The following is a 20,555-nucleotide window of genomic DNA, read 5'->3' as shown; positions in this document are numbered from 1 at the left end:
TATTCTGCAACTTTCCTAAATTTATCAGTTCTAATAGTTTTTTTGGTGGAATTTTTAGTTTTTTCTAAATATAAGATTATAGCCTATGCAAACAAAGATAATTTAGCTTTTTCATTTCCAATATGGATCTCCTTTATTTCTTTCTCTTGTCTAATTTCTCTGGCTAGGACTTCTAGTACTATGTTGAATAAAAGTGGTAAAAATGGTCACCCTTATTGCATTCCAGAACTTAGAGAATCACTTTCAAGTTTTCCTTTTTCATTATGAAACTAACTTTGGGTTTGTCATATATGGCTTTTCTCATATGTTGATGTATGTTCCTTCTATACCGAGTTTGTTGAGAGTTTTTATTATGAAAGGATATTGAATTTGCTCAAATCGTTTTTCAGGATCTATTTAAATGATCATATGATGTTTGTCCTTCAGTTTGTTAATATGTTGTATCACGTTTATTGATTTGTTCATGTTGAGCCACACTTGCATCCCTGGGATGAATCCCATTTGATAATGTTGATCTTTTTTATGTGTTACTGAATTTGGTTTGCTAGTATTTTGTTGAGGATTTCTGCATCTCTGTTCATTAGATATATTGGCCTTTCATTTTCCTTTGCCTGGTTTTGGTATCAGCATAATACTGGCCTTATGGAATAAGTTTAGAAATATTTCCTTCTCCTCACAGTTTTGAAATAGCTTGTGTAGGGGTTCGTATTAGTTCTTTAAATGTTTGGTAGAATTTAGTGTGAAGTCATCAGGTCCTGGGCTTATCTGTACTGGGAGACTTTTTATTACTGTTTTATCTCATTACTTGTTATTTTTGTATTGAGGTTTTGGATTTCTTCATGGTTCAATTTTAGTAGGTTTTATGTGTCCAGTAATTTATTATTTCTTCTAGGTTTTCTGATCTATTGGCACATGGTTTCTCATAATATTCTTTAATAATCCTTTAAGTTTCTGTGCTGTCAGTTGTAATGTCTCTTTTTTTATCTCTGACTTTATTTTTTTGGATCTTCTCTCCTTTTTCTTAATTAGGCTGGTTAATGGTGTGTTGATTTTATCTTTTAAAAAACTCTTCGTTTCATTAATCTTTCATATTTTTTTATTTTCAATCATATTTATTTCTGCTCTGTCCTTTACTTTTCTTCTACTAATTTTGAGCTTCGTTTGCTCTTTCTGGTTTATGTCTTTAAGATGCATCAGTAGATTGTTTATTTAAAATTTTTCTACTTTTTTGATGTGGGCATTGCTGTATATTTCCCTTTTGGTACAGCTTTTGCATAGGTTTTTTATGTGATATTTCCATTTTCATTTTTTGCAAGAACTTTTAAAATTTTCTTCTTAATATCACCTTTTACCCAATCATTGTTCAGGAGTATATTGTTTAATTTCTATGTGTTTTTATAGTTTCCAAAATTCTTCCTGTTGTTAATTTCTAGTTTTATTCCGTTTTAGTCAGTAAAAAACACTAGACATAATTAAATTTTTTTGAATCTTTAAGCCTTGTTTATGGCCTAAAATATGGTCTATCCTTGAGAATGTTCCATGTGCTGCTGAGGAGAAGAATGTGTATTCTGCGGTTTTTGGATGCATGTTCTGTAAATGTCTGTTAGGTCTATTTAGTCTATAGCACAGGTTAAGTCCAGTGTTTCTTTGTTAATTGTTTTGTCTATATTATGTGTCCAGTTCTGAAAGTGGGGTGTTGAAGTCCCTAGCTATTATTGTATTGGTGTCTATTTCTCTCTTTTGTTCTGATAATATTTGCTTCATATATCTCAGTCCCCCAGGGTTGGGTACACATATATTTACAATTGTTGTATCTTCTTGCCGAATTGACCACTTTGTCTTTATATAATGACCTTTTTGTCTGTTTATATAATTTTTGTCTTGGACTCCATTTTGGCTGATATAAATATAGCTATTCCTGTTCTTTTTTGGTTTCCATTTTCATAGACTATCTTTTTTCATCATTTTATTTTCATTCTTCCTGGGTCTTTAGAGGTGAAATTAGTTTCTTGTAGGAAGCACAGAATTAGGTCTTCTTTTTCAATCCATGCACCCACTCTATGTCTTTTCACTGGAAATTTAGTACTTTTACATGCAATGTTAATTATTGGTAAGTAAGGACTTACTACTGCCATCTTGTTATTTGATTTCTGGTTGTTTTGTTGGTCCTCTCTTTACTTCTTTCCTGTCTTCCTTTGCATAAAAGTGATTGCCTCTGGTGATATGATATAATTTCTTACTCTTTATTTTTTGTGTATCTGTTATAGACTTTTGTTTTTTGGTTATGTGAGGATTGCAAATAACATCTGATAACTAATTAATGTAAACTAAGAAAAAAGAGAGAAGAGCTAAGTAAATAAAAATAGAGATGAAAAAGTAGACATTACAACTAATAGCACAGAAATTTAAAATATTATTACAGAATATTATGAGAAACTATATGTCAATTGATCTGAAAACCTATATTAAAGTCATTTATCCATTTTGAATTAAGTTTTATATATTGTATAACATAGGTGTAAAAATCTATTCCTTTGAATGTAGATATGCATTAGCCTCAGTATTGTTTATTTTAAAAATTATTTTTCCCAACTGAATCATCTTGGCATCCCTGTTAAAATTTATTGACTATAGATGTATGCATTTGTTCTAGATTCCCGGTTCTTTTCCATTATTCTACATGTCTGTCTTTCTGCTACTGTCACACTACTTTGATTACTAGCTTTGAAATTAGTTTTGAAATTGGGAAGTTTGAGTCCTCCAAATTTGTCCTTCTTTTTTAAAGACTGTTTTGATATTTTGGACCCCGTGTAATTTTATATGAATTTGAGAACTGGCTTCTTTGTTTCTCCCAAAAGTCGTTGTACTTTGAATAGGGATTATCTTGAATGTATTGATCATTTTGGATAGTGTTCTAATCCATGAACATAGAATATTTTTTCACTTACTTAAGTCTTCTTTAATTTTTTAATCAATGTTTTGTAGATTTCAATGTACAAATCCATCACCTGTTTGTCTAACCTTTTCTCTAGGTTCTTTATTGTTTTAGATGATATTGTAAATTATTTGATTTCTTAACTTACTTTTTGCATTATTCATTGCTAGTGTATAGAAACACAATTGACTTTCCTGGGTTGCTGTTGTAAGCTACAACTTTGCCAAAGTTGTGTATTAACTCAAGGCGTTTTCTCTCTTTTTTGGTGGACTCTGCAATATTCCATAGATAGGATTATATATTCTGTTAATATAATATTACTTATACCTTTACAAATTAGATGTCTTTTGTTTCTTTTAATTTTTTTTCTATTTGCTTTGGCAATTATCTTCCATACAAAGTATGTTATGAAAGCAGGCATTTTTTTTGTTCTTATCTAAGAAGAAAAGCTTTATGTTTTTCACCATTGACTATGAGGTGTACTATAGGTTTTTCATTAATGCCCTCTCCCAATATTTCAGATTGAATTTGTGCTGAGATACTCCTTCAATGTTTAGCCAGGACATTTACAACATGGCTTTTCCCTTCACTTCCTACTTACACTGAACCTATAGATTAATGAGAGTTGAAAGTATAGGGCATTCTCAGGTCTTTTCTGAGTATGTACCCTGCCTTGGGCAAATTATCTCCTATACATGAGCACTTTTGAATGCCTAATTTCTCAAATAAACATCCTGTCTTTTCCTCTCAGGCTTTAGTTGCTCTATTGTATGCTTCAACCATAATATTTTGCCCCAGGGTTGTTCATTTGCCTTACAATGTTTTTGAGGAATGTCCACCATTTTCTACTGTTGTATGAGTTCTGAGTTAGGCAAAACAAAGGCAAGCACCTTGTGTCAATCCTGAAGGTAGATTCCAGACAGGTTACAGCACACAAAATTATTTGTGAAAAAAATAGAAAGAATGAATAAGATCTAATATTTGATAGCACAACAGGGTAACTATACTAAGTTATAATTTAATTGTACATATTAAAATAACTAAAACAGTAAAATTGGATTGTGTGTAACATAAAGGATAAAGGCTTGAGAGGATTAATAACCCATTTGTCATGATGTGATTATTATGCATTGCATACCTAATATCTCATTGTACCCTATAAATATATATGCCTACTATGTACCCACAAAAATTAAAAATTAAAAAAAATTGTAAATAAGTTCTATTCTGCTCTTTCTAGAACCAGGAACCATAATCTCACACTGGGATTATGGACTGCTGTCTTCTATATCACTGCTGAGCCATGGACGGAGTTGGACACAGGGCAAATAAAATGCCACAAAGTTTTCTACCATTTTTGAGTTGTCTATTTATTGATATTATGTTAACTTGGTGGCTTTAAACTTTTGACTGTTTTCCAGAAGTGGCATGGGCATGGAGAACTAGGAAAGCATACTTAGAATTAGTATGAATGTTAACTGCTTTTCCTTTGCTGAATTCGAGTGCCCTTGTGAGGACAATTAGTTTGGCTAGTTGAGCACTCATGCCTGAGGAGAGAGATGCACTCTCAACAATATCATTCAGAGTAACTATTGCATGCCCTGCTTTATGGATTCCTTGTTTTACAAAAGAACTTCTGTTTATAAAAAGAATCCAGTCTGGGTTCTCTAACGGGGTTTCCTTGAGGTCCTCTCTGGCCACCTAGGTTCATACTACTATCTGTTTCTAGTCATGTTCAAGCTCCCCAGCTTCCTCTGGGAGGAAGGTGGCTGGATTTAGGGAGGGACAGGTTCTGAATGGGACTGCAGATCCCTCTAATAGCAGAGATTGATACCTGAGGAGGTCATCATCTGTTAGCTAGAGACTCCCCTTAGAAGACAGCAGTCCTGCCACATTATGCAGAGTGTTAACAGTTAAGTTAGTCTCCATGGTTAACTTAGTAGTCTCTGGTACCAACAAGGCTACCGCTGCAACTGCCCGGAGGCATACTGGCCATCCTTTGGCTACCAACTCAAGCTCTTTAGGTAGCCTATAGGCTACCTTTTATACTCTACATAATGTAGCTGGACTGCTGTTTTCTAAGGGGAGTCTGTGGCTAACAGACAACTGCCTCCTCAGGTATCAATGGCCTGGGTTCGACCTCCCAGGGCCATTTCCTTCCTTTCTGATGCATAAAGATTAAATCTCTTCCCTATGGGGAGACTAAGGGCTGGTGCCTTAAGCAAGCCTTGTTTTAGTTGGTCCAAGGCCTTCTAGCCTCCAGTTCCCAAATTATCCAGTGAGTTTTAGCTGCCTGAGTCTCCTTTATTAGGTGATACGAGGGATGAGCTATTTCACTGTACCCAGCTATGCATAGTCTGCAGAATCCTGTAATGCCTAAGAATCCCCTCAGTTGCTTGAGAGTTTGGGGGAAGGGGAAGGAGGAGATGGGCTTAATCCTTTCTTTGCCCAATGCCCTGGTCCCCTCTGACAATACCAGGCCGAGGTGCTTCACTGAAGTCTTACAGAGTTGAGCTTTAGATTTTGAAACCTTACATCCTCTGTTAGCCAGAAAACTAAGAGTCTTACTGCCCTCCTGAGAGATTTCTTCAGTTGGAGCACTGAGGAGAATGTCATCTACATTTGTAAAACTTTAACCTCAGGATAAAGAAACTCGGAGAAGTCTCTTGAAAATTCCTGCCCAAACAAGTGGGGGCTGCCTTGGAATCCCTGAGGTAACAACATCCAGGTTAACTGGGTGGTTTGGTTAGAGGGAACCTCAAATGCAAACAAATACTAGGAATAGGGGTATAGTGGTATGCAGAAGAAGGCATCCTTTAGGTCCAGGACTGTGAACCATTTAGTTCCCTCAGGTATCTGAGTTAGTAGGGTATATGGATTGGGAACCACCGTGTGAATTGGAACCACAGCCTCATTAATGAGGCAGAAGTCCTGAACTATTCTCCATTCCCAGTTGGGTTTTCGGACTCCCAGTATTGGGGTATTACAAGGGCTGTGGCAGGGTTTGAGGAGGCCTTGCAACCTTAATTTATCAATGACAGCTTGTAGTCCTTTCCTAACTTCTGGTTTCAGAGGATATTGTTTCTGGTTAGAAAAGGAAGTGGCATCCTTAAGGTGGATCTGAACTGGTATGGCAGTTCTTGCTCTGCCAATTTTTCCTTGAATTGAACAAACTTCTGTTAATACCAGTCTCCACTAAAGGGAGACAAAGAGTTTGTCCTGGAGCCATCAGGGTGGTGGTCCTTATATGGGCCAGAATATCCCTGCCCAACAGAGGAGTTGGGCTTTCAGGCATAATTAGAAAGGCACGGGCGAACAAGAGATCTCCCCAACTACAACTAAAGGGTTGGGAAAAATATCAGGTTAAAGGCCTTCCTGAGATGCCCCTCTTGGTCATGCTAAGAGAGGAGAGGGAGCCTGGATTGGAAAGGAGAACTGAGAGACCAGCCCCAGTGTCCAGAAGGAGGTCCACTTTTCTTCCTTTGATTTCCAGAATTTCCCATGCTCCTGGATGGTAATGGCTGCCTGTGATTGGCTGAAGCTTTCCTGTTTGTTATTGGCTAAAACCTGTCTATTTGGTACACAAAAATAATACACTTTTAAGTTAGGTTTTAGTTTGTTATGTAGAAACTCAAATTATGGAGACAGCTCAAGCTAATGGCCTCCTGCTTATTTAATTTATTACAACGTAGAGACAGACAGCATCTCTCTTACTTATTTTACACTCCTGTTTTAGACTACTCATATTTTACCCAAGTGCTACTCTTTCTTCTGTGAACTCTAAGAAAGGGACAACTCATGACAACACCCTGGAATTCCCCTACCACTTCTACTTTTATTTCATCATTTGAAATGTAGTCTACATCACAGAATACAATAAAAGAAAAATTGACCATGTGTTATGCTTTATATAAAAAGGGTAACAAATTCCCCAGCCTGAGATAATTGAGTCAGTGCTTGCCCCCAGTTTTCCTCTCTTACTCATCAAAAATCTACATTTTAAGAATTATAGCTTGTACCACCTAATTTTCTGTAGTCAAAGTGTTTATTAAGTATAAAATGTTTGGCTAAAAAAGAGAAGTGCCACTAGTAGATGGCATAGAACATTGGTCTTTTCTCAGAATACCCAAGATTTTCCCTGACTTCTCATTGGCTAGCACTTTGTCATAAGCCAATATATAAAATAGTCACCAGCAAAGAAGTTGAGATTAGCATATTTTATTTAGGCCAATCATAATTCATACTCTGTGGGTTGAAGGTATTTTCTCCCCTCCCTGGGCATAAAGCTGATGGAATATGCTTTAGATTCTATAAATTATGTAGAAGGAGGGAATGACTTAGTTGAGCAATCAACTCTGTCCATCAATCATGTATTTCCTTTGTTTTTATTATATCACATTCTCCTCCTGAGCTTTCTCACTTTATCTAATTGCTTATAGTCAGTCGCTTATAGTCAGTCATTTTGTGATACTCTCTTCTATCTAACTCTTAAACGTTGATGTTTTTTAGAACTCTGGCTTTTGTTCTCTTTTCATGCCCCTACTCCACAGACTCCTCTATAACATTCTCACCTAGTCTCATGACTTCAATTATTTCACAAGTGAGATGAATGCCAAAGACATACATCCATAGAATATCTCCTGCTAATTAGGACTGTATACTCAATTGAGGACTATTTTTAATTTGAATAACAGGCACCTCAAACTCACTATGATCAAAGCTGAATAATTATTTTCTTACAAACCTGTTTTGTATGCTGTCATTCTAATAGGAATTAACTAAAATGTCCAATCAAGAATCTCAGGTGTCATCTTAACTTTCTATCCTTCCTTAACCTTTGTATCTACACAATCACCAAGTCCAGATAATTCTGGTTTTGAAAACATGGGAGAAGATAAGGCTAACCAAATAATATATATGGAGTAAGAAATAGATCTAGTGATAAGTTTAATAAATATTTATATGTAAATAATAGCCACGGAAAGGAACTATAACAGAATACAGACGTGACAGAAAAACTTATAAAGAGGAAATATAACCTTGTGAAAAGCAAGTGAAGAAGGATTTTCAAGAAGGTGGAAATAGTTAACAATTCCAAATGAGGCCAAAAAAGTTCATTAACATAATCACAGAAAAATATCCATTGCCTTTAGCACAGGAAGTTGAGACAGAGCCTGATTTTGCTTGGATAAAGAGTAAATGTAGAAATGGGATTTTGGGATATGGTGGCATAAATACATGTACTACTTAATCTGTTTCTGTTCTCAACTCCTTGGCTCAAGGGTCTCAACAACCAAAATTTGCTTATTGTTAACGTTTATAGGAAATTGTTGTTGCACCCGGGGTCACGAGTGCAGATTCACACCTATTCCAGAGGCCCAGAGTTTCAATGTACAAGGACCCATAGACAGTGATACTTGCTACATGCAATCCTTGAATATATCATTTTATCATAAAAATATAGGTAGCCCCACAAAAATTTAATCCTAATGAATTAAATGACCCTAGTGAGAACAGTTAGAAGGTGACTGTCTTTCTCTTGTATTAGTAAACAAAAAAAATAGATGGAATACCTAAAATAAAATGAAGAAAATAAAATTATATCAGTTATCACAATAAAGTAGAATAGACGAATTCCTCCTATCAAATACCGAATTTGAGGTGAAAAAAACCTCTGGCAAATATCTAGCCACCAAAAAAATCACTTTAGAAAGTTAACACGATGTTGAAAAATGCAAGGGTGAAATATGATTTACTTGACATACAAGAACAAATGTCAATCACAAGAGGCAATATTCATATCATATAAGACAGTATTCATTTCACAAAAGGCAACATTCAAGGTGAGAACCAAAATCATTGATTAGAACTCTAGGATGTGCATTTCCTAATCCCTGTAATCTGTGAATATGTCATATCACACTGTAAAGGAGACTTTGCAAATGTGACTGAAGTTAAGGACTGGAGAAGGAGAGATTATCTTGGATTATCCAATAAGTTTCAACCTAATTATGAACCTTTAAAAGCAGAGAACCCCTCCTGGCTGTGGTCAAAAGATATGATGGCAAAAGGATAAGAGACCTGCAATGATACTCATTTTGAAGATGGAGGCAAGGGCCATGAGTGAATGAATTTGTGAGTGGCTTCTGGAAGTTGTAAAAGTCAGAGAAACTTATTTTCCCTTAGGGTATCCAGGAAGGAAAACATTTGATTGAAGTCCAGTGACACTTGTGTAAGATTTCTAATCTACAGAAATATAGTATAATAAATGTGCATCATTTTTAGCCCCTGAGTTTTTGGTAATTTGTGAAAGCATCAATAGAACACTAATGAACATTTCTATAATAATAAAATTAATAACCAATGGATAATTTAAAAACTCATATTTTTTATGCACCAAACAAAAAAGCAAGAAAATAAATATAGCAAAACTCCTAGACAATACCAAAATACTAGAATCATCACAGTAAAATATTTTAGTATTTTAAGTCAAAAGACTAATATGATTCCTTGGGATTTAAATAATATTACATAATTTTTTTTCTGAGAGAGAAAGAGAAAAAGGCAGAAGAAGAGAGTGAGAAGAGAGATTGTCTGTAAGAATGAAAGTTTTTAACCTCTAATGGAGTATCCATTTGTATAGAACTCTCAACAAAACATTAAAGCATTCTACCTAAAGAGACATTTTTATAAGCCATATTTTCAGACCACAAAATATCAAATGTCAAAACAAAAGCAAAGCATCAAAAAATGTCATTATCCCCTGAAAACAATTATCTATTCATCTAAATAGCACACAGATCAAAGAGCAAATATATAAACTTTGAAACAAAATGATGTCATATAAAAATCTACTGTGTTAAAATGGAATTCCGTTTGGGTTTTCTAAGAGTGCATATTTTAACTATGTAACATTACCAGTTCGTGTGTGATTGATTGTGTCCTTTCAGGGTGATTGCTATTCTCATTTTATTGAATAGTCTTTGCTTCTTTTGAATGAGTATTAATTTTTTTATTTCTAATAACTTATTTATAAATTTTTCTAATTACATAAAACACTCTTTAGAAGTTACAGTTTAAAAGTTATTAACTCAAGAAAGATAATTTCACTTTTTGCAAAATCCAAATCTATAACAAATGTTCAAATAAAAAGCAGATATATTTTAGTAAATTTCTTATGATTTAGAAATTATTTTTTACCAAAAGCTGGTTAATTATTAATTGCAAAAAGGACCCTAATATTTTTAACCTTATACTTCACAGAGACTGAAATTGTAATAAAACAGCCCCTTCTCCCATTTCCCAAATATCCAATGTCTGTTGGAAGGTATGTAATAATCTACACAATAGGTTAGTAGTGATTTTGTAGAATATCCTTAATCCACTCACAAAACACATTGTATGGAATATAATGCAAGTGTCAAAACAGGCTCACTTCCCCTATGGGCTTTAAAGAGATTTACACACTGCATAAAAAAATTATTGTCTAAACAGAAAAAAAATCATCAATTAGAGGTTTGAAATCATTGACAATTATACTATTTTCAGTAAAGAAACTAAGAACAGTAGCCTTAACACTTCTTAGAAATCTGAATATCTTAAAATCTACATGCTTGGCCTTAATTTTAGACTTCCAAACATGGTTTTCTTATTATTATAAGAAAGAATAAAATAATTGGCGAGCTATATCTTACCATCTCTAGAAAGCTGAAGGTAGTGTTTTATGGTATTCTCCAGTAGGAACTCATTACCTTTTAAGATTTAAACATCATTTTAATATAAAGTGTATTACATATATAGCCTATAAATAGTATATCGAATTATTGACTTAATTCTTTACATTTAACAATTTATTTTAAAGAAAACTGCAAATATAAATACTGGCACATTCTTGCTCAGCTATGTGTCATTTTGCCCAGGCAATACGAGCTGGAAATCTTGGAGTCATTGTTGATTTATTTAATTTGTTCCATATATAGACATTGCTAAATATTGAAAGAATCTGTTCTTGAAGTTCCTCTTAATAATGTCTCTTCCTTTCTTTTTCCCTTGTCATTGTTGTCGTTCTGACCTGTATTTGCCCATATCTGGATTACTGTATCAGATTATTAGCTGAGCATTTCATATTGGTCTTCATTACCTTAAGGTCATCCCACATAGCCCCTGATTGTCTTTACGACATAAAAATAACTTCAATACAAATGCTTCTCATGGAAGATAATTCCAGTAACATTCAAAAATATAAATTATTGGGTATCTTCATTTTACTTCCAAGTCTTAAGGGGCTCAGTACCTTTTCTCAGGCATCAGGGGCAGGCATTATTTCCAATCCACTGGAATATACAGGACTGTATAATCAAAGGCTTATACATAATGGTGCATTTGAATTCCTAGGCTAATGTGACCTTTCACGCTTTCTGGTCAAGTTCCTAGAGATCTTTTTGTCAATTGTATATTTATATATATATATGTCCTGCTACAGTCATAATTGCTTAATTTTTAGTTAAGTTATATATGTGTGTATGTGTCTGTATATACATATATCTATTTAAGCTTTTCACATATATGTGCTGCGAGAGCTATAATTACTTAATTACACTTGGATACAAAATACATAAACACACTCACCAGTTATAAACATGGAAATTTGGAAATTGTTCAAGAAACAGTTTATGGCTGTTTGGTATTAAGCATGGTGGCTGGGGTTCCTGCAGCCATCTTGTGATCATGAGTTTCACTTCTATGTAAAAAAGGGCAAAGGTAGAAAGATAGAAAAAGTCTAAGTCCTTGATGTTGTTTTGGAAAACAAGGGTAACCCTGGACTGACCACACTAGGCTTCTTTTCTGTGTTTAAGACATCACATTTGGGTTTCTGATAGAAGTCCTACTTCTCAAACAGCACAATCTACATTGTGTAAAATTAGAAACAGTCATTAACAGGCACGTGATTTAGCATTAAGTCACATCTGCATAATATATTTTGGTTAAAAGATCTAGGAAAATTATTTTGCATGGGGTAACTGTCTCCCCATTCTTGAGTGTGACCCATACTCTGATCTCCTACCTAATCCACTGTTTCTATGCATCCTTTACAATAAGAATTGTGATGTATGTAGATACATACAAATATATTATACATATGGTATCTATACTATTATTAAAGTTACGCCAAATATCTATGTACATAGAAAAAGACTGAGCACATATGTGCATAAAATGAAAATGGTTGTGTTTAGGTAGTGGGAACATGATTGATTTTCTTTTTTTCCTACTTTTTAATTTTCCAAAATTGTCTTTACTATCGTTGCCTTCAAATTAAGCATTGAAAGATTTTTATAAACAAGCAATTGATGGTTTCGACTCCTGGATTGTTTGACTGGGAAGATATAGTGGGAATCAGGAATTTTTTTTAAGCTGTATAATTATTTTAAATTACTTTTATTTTTTGTTTTAAGACAGGGCCTTACTCTGTCACCCAGGCTGGACTGCAGTGGCATGATCTTGGCTCACTGCAGCCTCAACCTACCAGGTCCAGGTGTTACTCTCACCTTAGCCTCTCAGAGTAGCTGGGACTATAGGCTTGCACCACCATATGTGACTATTTTTTTTTTTTTTGTATTTTTTGTAGAGACAAGGTTTCACCATGTTGCCCAGGCTGATCTTTAACTCCTGGACGCAAGCAATCTACCCTTCTCGGCCTCCCAAAGTGCTGAGATTACGGATGTGAGCCACCACACCCAGGCTACTTTATGCTATTTAATACTTAAATTTTAATTAAATGATGTGGTTTGGCTGTGTCCCCAGCCAAATCTCAACTTGAATTGTATCTCCCAGAATTCCCATGTGTTGTGGGAGGGACCCAGGGTGTGGTAATTAAATCATGTGGGCCGGTCTTTCCTGTGCTATTCTCATGATAGTGAATAAGTCTCATGAGACCTAATGGGTTTATCAGGGGTTTCCGCTTTTCATTCTTTCTCATTTTCTCTTTCCACTGCCATGTAAGAAGTGCCTTTCACCTCCTGCCATGATTCTGAGGTCTCCCCAGCCATGTGGAACTGTAAGTCCAATTAAACCTCTTTTTCATCCCATTCTCAGGTATGTCTTTATTAGCAGCGTGAAAAAGGACTAATACAGTAAATTGGTACCACTAGAGTGGGTCGTTGCTGAAAAGATACCCAAAAATGTGGAAGTGACTATGGAACTGGGTAAAAGACACAGGCTGGAACAGTTTGGAGGGCTCAGAAGAAGACAGGAACATGTGGAAAAGTTTAAAACCTCCTAGATATTTGTTGAATGGCTTTGACAAAAATGCTGATAGTGATATGAACATTCAGGTCCAGGCTGAGGTGGTCTCAGATGGAGATGAGGAACTTGTTTGGAACTGGAGCAAAGGTGACTCTTACTATGTTTTAGCAAAGAAGACTGGCCGCATTTTGTCCCTGCCCTAGAGATTTGTGGAACTTCGAACTTGAGAGAGATGACTTAGGGTATCTGGTGGAAGAAATTTCTAAGCAGAAAAGCATTCAAGAGGTGACTTGGGTGCTGTTAAAAGCATTCTGTTTTAAAAGGGAAAGAGCATAAAAGTTCAGAAAATTTGCAGCCTGATGATGCAGTAGAAAAGAAAAACCCATTTTTTGAGGAGAAATTCAAGCCAGCTGCAGAAATTTGCATAAGTAGCAAGGGGCCTAATGTTAATCCCCAAGACCATGGGGAAAATGTCTCCAGGCCATGTCAGAGAACTTCATGGCAGCCCCTCCCATCACAGGCCCAGAGGCCCAGGAGGAAAAAGTAGTTTCATGGTCTGGGCCAGGGTCCCTGTGCTGTGTGCAACCTAGGGACTTGGTGCCCTGTGTCCCAGCTGCTCCAGCCATGTCTGAAAGGGGCCAACATAGAGCCAACAGAGAGCTTTAGAGAGTGAAAGCCCCAAGCCTTGGCAGCTTCCATGGGGTGTTGAGGCTGTGGGTGCAGAGAAGCCAATAATTGAGGTTTGGGAACCTCCACCTAGATCTCAGAAGATGTATGGAAATGCCTGGATGCCCAGGCCAAAGTTTGCTGCAGGGGCAGGGCCCTCATGGAGAACCTCTGCTAGGGCGGTGTGGAAGAGAAATGTGGGGTCAGAGCCCTGACCAAGAATTCCTACTGGGGCTTTGCCTAGTGTAGCTGTGAGAAGAGGGCCACCGTCCTCCAGACACCAGAATGGTAGATCCACCAACAGCTTGCACGTGTGCCTGGAAAAGCTGCAGACACTCAGCACCAGCCAATAGAAAGCAGCTGGGAGGAAGGCTGTAGCCTGCAAAGCCACAGGGGTGGAACTGCCAAGACCATGGGAACCTACCTCTTGCATCAGAATGATCTGGATGTGAGACCTGGAGTCAAAGGAGATCATTTTGGAGCTTTCAAATTTGATTGCCCTGCTAGATTTCGGACTTGCATGATCTTTGTGACCCCTTTGTTTTGGCCAATTTCTCCCATTTGGAACAGCTGTATGTACCCAATACCTGTACCTCCATTGTATCTAGGAGATAACTAGCTTGCTTTTGATTTTACAGGTTCATAGGTGGAAGGGACTTATCTTGTCTCAGATGAGACTTTTGGACTATGGAGTTTTGGGTTAAAGCTGCAATGAGCTAAGACTTTGGGGGACTGTGGGGAAGTAGTGATTGGTTTTGAAATGTGAGGACATGAGATTTGGAGGGGCCAACTTGAATTCCCAGAATCCCTACCTGCTGTGGGAGGGACCCAGGGGGAGGTAATTGAATCATGGGGGCTGGTCTTTCCCATGCTATTCTCGTGATAGTGAATAAGTCTCACAAGATCTGATGGGTTTATCAGGGGTTTCCACTTTTACTTCTTTCTCATTTTCTCTTGCTGCTGCCATGTAAGAAGTGCCTTTCAACTCCCGCCATGATTTTGAGGTCTCCCCAGCCATGTGGAGCTGTAAAGTCTCTACTAAAAATACAAAAAAAATTAGCCGGGCATGGTAGCCGGTGCCTGTGTAGTCCCAGCTACTCAGGAGGCTGAGGCAGGAGAATGGCGTGAACCCAGGAGGCAGAGCTTGCAGTGAGCCGAGATCATGCCACTGCACTCCAGCCTGGGCGACAGAGTGAGACTCCGTCTCAAAAAAAAAAAAAAAGAAATTATAAATGTTTGGGGTGATGAATATGCTAATTACCCTGGTTTTATTATATCATTGTATATATGCATAAAATACATGCATATTTATATAACCTCATAAATTTAAAGAATAAAATAAATGTGAACAGGAAAAAAATGATGTGGGGACAGTTGGACATGTAAATGAAAAAAAAAGTTAATTTGAACGTGAACCTCACAACCTATGCAAAAATCAATACAAAGTAGACTGCAGACCTACATATAAGAGCTAATACTGTAAACTTTAGGATAAACCATGGTATACATTTCTTTCTGATCTTGAGCTAGGCAATTATTTCTTAGAAATGACACCAAAAGCAGAGCAGTAAAAGAAAAAAAAATAGACTTATTCAAAATTAAATGTTTGCATTTCAAAAAAGTACAATCAAGAAAATAACAAGATGCAATTTTCCCATGTAACAAACCTGCACATGTACCCACTGAACACAAAATAAATGTCGGGAAAGAAAAATAATTAAGTAAATAAATGAAACAAAATCATTTTCTCTGAAAAAATAAAAGAAAAAAGTTTCCGTTGTTCTACACAATCACCAAAACAAAAGAAAATGAAAAGACATCTCTCAGAAACGGAGAAATATTTGTAAATTATATATTCAATAGGGACATACATTGAATATACAAAGAACTCTAACAACTGAATAATAAAAAGATTCATATTTTTAATGGGTGAAGAACTTGAATAAGTATTTCAAAAAAGAGTATATCCAAATGGCCATTAAGCACATGAAAAGATGCTTGATATTATTAGCAACTAAGGAAAAGCAAATCAAGACCACATGAAATACCACTTACTACCCACTGTAATGGCTATAATAAAAAGGACATGATAGCAAGTGTTGGCAAGAGTGTCATGAAAATGTAACCTTCATATGTTGCTGAGGATGGTGTAAAATGGTGCAGTCACATTGGAAAATAGTTTGGCAGTTCCTCAAAAATTTAAACATAGAGTTACCACGTGACCCAGCAATTTCACTCCAAAATATTCATCACAGACAAATTAAAACATATGTTCACACAAAGATTTTTATGTGAGTGTTTAGCACAGCAATATTCACTGTAGCCAAGAAGTGGAAGTAACTCAAATGTCCATGAGTTGATGAATGATGGTTACACAAAATGCAGTAGATCTATATAACAAAATGACAGTAAAGATAAGTGAAATATTGGTGTATAGTACATAAGTGAACCTCAAAACATGCTCAGTGAAATAATGTAGATTCAAAAGAACACATATTGTATAAATCTGTTTATATGAAATATCTTGAATAGTTAAAACTGTAGAGATAGGAAGTAGATTAGGGGCTACCTAAAGCTGGAGCAAGGGAAGAATAAGGATTGACAGTTGTTGGGCAAATCTAATATTAGACTGTCGTAATGGCTGTACAATTCTGTGACTATAGTTAAAATCATTGAAATGCATTAATTTTATGATACATAAATTAAAACTGTTTAAAATAGGTAAAAAATAATATGATGGCAATAACTATTATTAAAATATATTATGTTAGATGATAAGTGGGTAAAAGAAGACAATACAACCATTGGTATATATTATATATACACACAAACATAATGAAATAAGACATCAAAATTTGTGATAATTACAATCTTCATTCCTGCAATTGATCACATGATCATAGCTAACAGTTATAACTACTTTTTTCTACTATCCAATCCATATTTGCATTGTGCTCAGCAAGCCCCTAAACTGGTAATGGCTCTTTGCCTACTGGGATTCCCTAAATCTTTATTCATGAAGGGTCTGGGTCATTAGTAGTCCTTCCTGATTTGGGTTGTTATTGCTTTCCATTGAGTATAATCAGATGGTATGGTAGTACTAGGAGATATCCTAAGAGATTCTGTATGTCCTGTCTTCCAGACTTACATTTCTTTACCTCAATTGTGTAACTGCAGTCCAACATTCTCTCACTAATCAGGACAAATCAACCCAGCCAGCAAGGTAACTTCATTGCCTGTTGACTCAGAGGCATAAGTGTAATGTAGTAGGGTGACAGTCTTAGCTTCCAGTTCAGCAGAATCATTCTTATGTCTCTTAGTGGAAACATGTCTCCCTTTGAAATTAAGATCTATAGACCAGCAGAACTTAAGGTTTCAGGGACAGGAAGTAACATTTATTGCTAGTGCATCATTAGGGACACTAATAATGAGTGGTGCCACTACCATTTTCCCCCCTTGATTTTGAGGCCTGTGAAATCTGGCCATGAATGAAACACCAACATATATTTAACATTGATTCAGGGCATATACAGACTCCTGGTGAATGCTGCCCCAGTGCTGCAAGGAATTTTGTCTACCTGATCCTGTAGCTGAGTTTTCAAAAGGCCATTCCACCATTCTGTCAAGCCACTTGTTTTGAGATTATGGAAAACACAGTAATACTAGTGAATCCTATGAGTATGTTCCCCATTGCTGCACTTCATTTGCTCTAAAGGGAGATTTTGATCAAAAGCAATGCTCTGAGGAACACCATAGTGATGGATAAGGCATTATCTGTATTCCACAGATAGTAGTTTGGGTATAAGCATTGTGTAGAAATAAAGCAAATCTATATCCAGTGTAAGTATCTGTCTCAATTTGGCCTGCTATAAGAAAAATACTTTAGGATGGGTAATTTATAAAAAACAGAATTTTATCACTCACAATTCTGTAGATTAGGAAGTCCAAGATCAAGAGGCCTGCAGATTGGATGTCTGATGAAGGCCTATTCTTCATTGGTGATGCCTTCTTGTTGTGTCCTCACATGGCTGAAAGGATGAACAAGATACCTTAATCTTCTTTCATAAGGGCACTAATCCATTCGTGAAGGCTCTCTCTCATGACCTAATCAACCCCTAAAAGGGCCCCCTCCTAAATCATTACCTTGGGGGACAGGTTTGAGCCTGTAATTTCTGGGGAGACACAAACATTCAGACCATAGCAACATCTCTTCTAATAAGAAGAAAGTGCCTTCCCTTCCACGATGGAAGTGATCCATTGTAATTAGCCTGCCACAAGGTAGCTAGTGACCAACCCCAGAAAATGGTACCATATCATAGACCCATTGCTGGTACCTACAGTTGGTTTATTGCCCGCTCAGCAGTGGCTATAGCAAGTTTGGCCTTGGTTAGCGGAAATCCTTATTTCTAAGCTCATAGATAACCTCTATTCCTGCCAAACATGGCCACTTTGTTCATGAGGCCATGGGAGAATGACACAGGAGGTGGGATAAAGAGGCTGACTGGGATACACAGAATAAGTAATCTTGTCCACTTAATTATTAAAAGCCATCTATGCTAAGGTTATCCTTTGGTGAACATTCACATGAAATGGACTTTTTAAAAACATTTTTCACCTGTTCAGAGAGGTCAGGATACATTCCTCTTCCCCAAATTTCTTAGTCCCCAATTTTTCAGTCATGCTCCTGCCAAGTCCCTGACCATCCAATAAAACCCTTGGCTACAGACCATGAATCAGTATGCAGTCACACATCTGGCCATTTCTCCTTCCACGAAAAATAAAATGTTCCAAGCAAAATTTCCCCTCACTTTTTTTTTTCTTCCCTGTCCTTCGGGAATGTCTTAGAGAGGGGCTGTAGTGCTGCAGCTGTCCACTTTCAGGTGATGCCTACTGTATTATGCAGAGCCATCTGTATACCAGGCTCAATTATTCTCTTCCTTTGTCACCTGATTGTAGAGAATTTACCATTAGGCCAGAGATGGAGATTGAGAGACAGAAGGCAGTGTAGCAAAAGGAAGACCATTAGCATATATGCAATTTCTTCATGTAAGTTACTTGTGCCTTCAGGACCTGCTCAGGCCCAATCTCATATATACCACTTCCATTTGCTTATGGAGTACTGCTGTATACACCCAACTTTACAGCTTGGTAGGTCAGACAACACTCAGTTCATGATGGGCAACTCAGGTCACATGGGAACTTGGTGGTCCATGGCTAGGTGTTCAGCCTCTACTAAGGCCAAAAACTGTTTCTCAGAAGAAAAGTAGCTATCCACAGAGGATGGCAAGGCTTTGCTTCAACTCATAGATGTCTGCAGTATGAGTTACCTATAGGACCTGCCAAAGGCTCTAAACAGCATCTCTACCTGTCACTGAAACTTCAAGCACCACTGGATCTGCTGAATCATATGGTCCAAGTGGCAGAGCAGCTTCCACAGCAGCTTGGAACCTGTTTCCAAACCTTCCCTTTTTCTGGGCTCCACTCAAAACTGCAACTTTTTTCATCATGCAATAAATGAGATGTGGTAGCACAACCAAATGAAAAATGTGTTGCCCCCAAAATCCAAAGAAGCCCACTAGATGTTGGATCTCATTTTCCGGTGGTAGAACCAGACACAACCACTTAGAAATCTAGGATATATCAAAATTGTCACCACCACTAAGTACCTAGTAATTGAAGTGTAAGACCCATGAATTTTTGTTGGATGTATTTCCCACCATTTGACAAACAAATTCCCTATCAATAAGTCCATAGTAGCTGATAGTTCTTGCTTACTTGGTCCAATTAACATAATGTCATCAATTTAGTGAACCAGTCTGATGATGTCTTGTGGAAGGGAAAGGTAAGCAAGGTGGACTAAACTTTAACATAGATCCAGGGAGTTGATATACCCCTGCGTTAGGAGAGTGATGTATTGTTGGCTTGCCAAATGAAAGGAAACTGCTCTGGTGGGCTTTAGTAGCAAGTTTGGAGAAAAAAAGCATTTTTCAGGTTATTAGCTGTACACTAGATATCAGGTATGCGTTAATTTGCTCAAGCAACCAAACCGTATCTGGAACAGTAGCTGCAATTGGAGTCACCATCTGCCTATATGTATGATAATCCACTGTCATTTTCCAAGATTCATCTGTTTTCTACATAGGCCAAATAGGTGAATTTAATGGGGTTGTTGTGGGAATCATCTCCCTTGCATCTTTCTAGTCCTGATTGGTGGCACTCATCTCTGCCAACTCTCCAGGAATGTGTTATTCCTTCTGACATACTGTTTTCCTCAGTAGAAGAAGTTCTAGTGGTTTCCACTTGGGCTTTCCTACCATAATACCCCTCACACCACAGTTCAGGAAACTTATATTTGTATTCTACCAGTTGCTGAGTATAACTACTCCAATTCTGTATTCTAGAAGTACGGAAATAACTACAGGATGTGTTTGGGGACCAACTAGACCCAGTGTGAAAAGGATCTGAGCTAAAATTCCATTACCTAACTTCTATGGGTCTTACTCTGATTGGCACAACACAGTGACATTTTGAGTCTTGTAATTAGGGTCAGTTCAGTGTTCAGTAATCATCAAACATCTTATTATTTCTATTTCCTCTGTGTACAATCTCTCTGGTAAAATGCCATAGGTCCCTTTGGAGAAGGCTAGGAGACATATTATAGGTTTAAATTTTTGGCAGCTTAGCAGGGTCTTTCCTCAAGGATACCCAG

The 20,555-nt window shown here is 36.8% G+C and overlaps 1 long non-coding RNA gene across 1 annotated transcript in view; it reads right to left on the bottom strand.

Moving 5' to 3' along the window:
* Nucleotides 1-17,850, bottom strand: part of LOC134809372 (uncharacterized) — a 205,483-nt gene extending 187,633 nt beyond the window's left edge. Inside the window, exon 1 of the long non-coding RNA XR_010154913.1 lies at nt 17,771-17,850. This is a non-coding gene — a long non-coding RNA (uncharacterized LOC134809372). The remainder of the gene's footprint in view (nt 1-17,770) is intronic.
* Nucleotides 17,851-20,555: the final 2,705 nt, after the last annotated feature.

The sequence above is a fragment of the Pan troglodytes genome, chromosome X, assembly GCF_028858775.2.
Source record: "Pan troglodytes isolate AG18354 chromosome X, NHGRI_mPanTro3-v2.0_pri, whole genome shotgun sequence".
In the NCBI taxonomy this organism is placed as follows: Eukaryota; Metazoa; Chordata; class Mammalia; order Primates; family Hominidae; genus Pan; species Pan troglodytes.
Note: the sequence above shows the minus strand (reverse complement) of the source record. Positions and strands in the feature narration are given on the sequence as shown.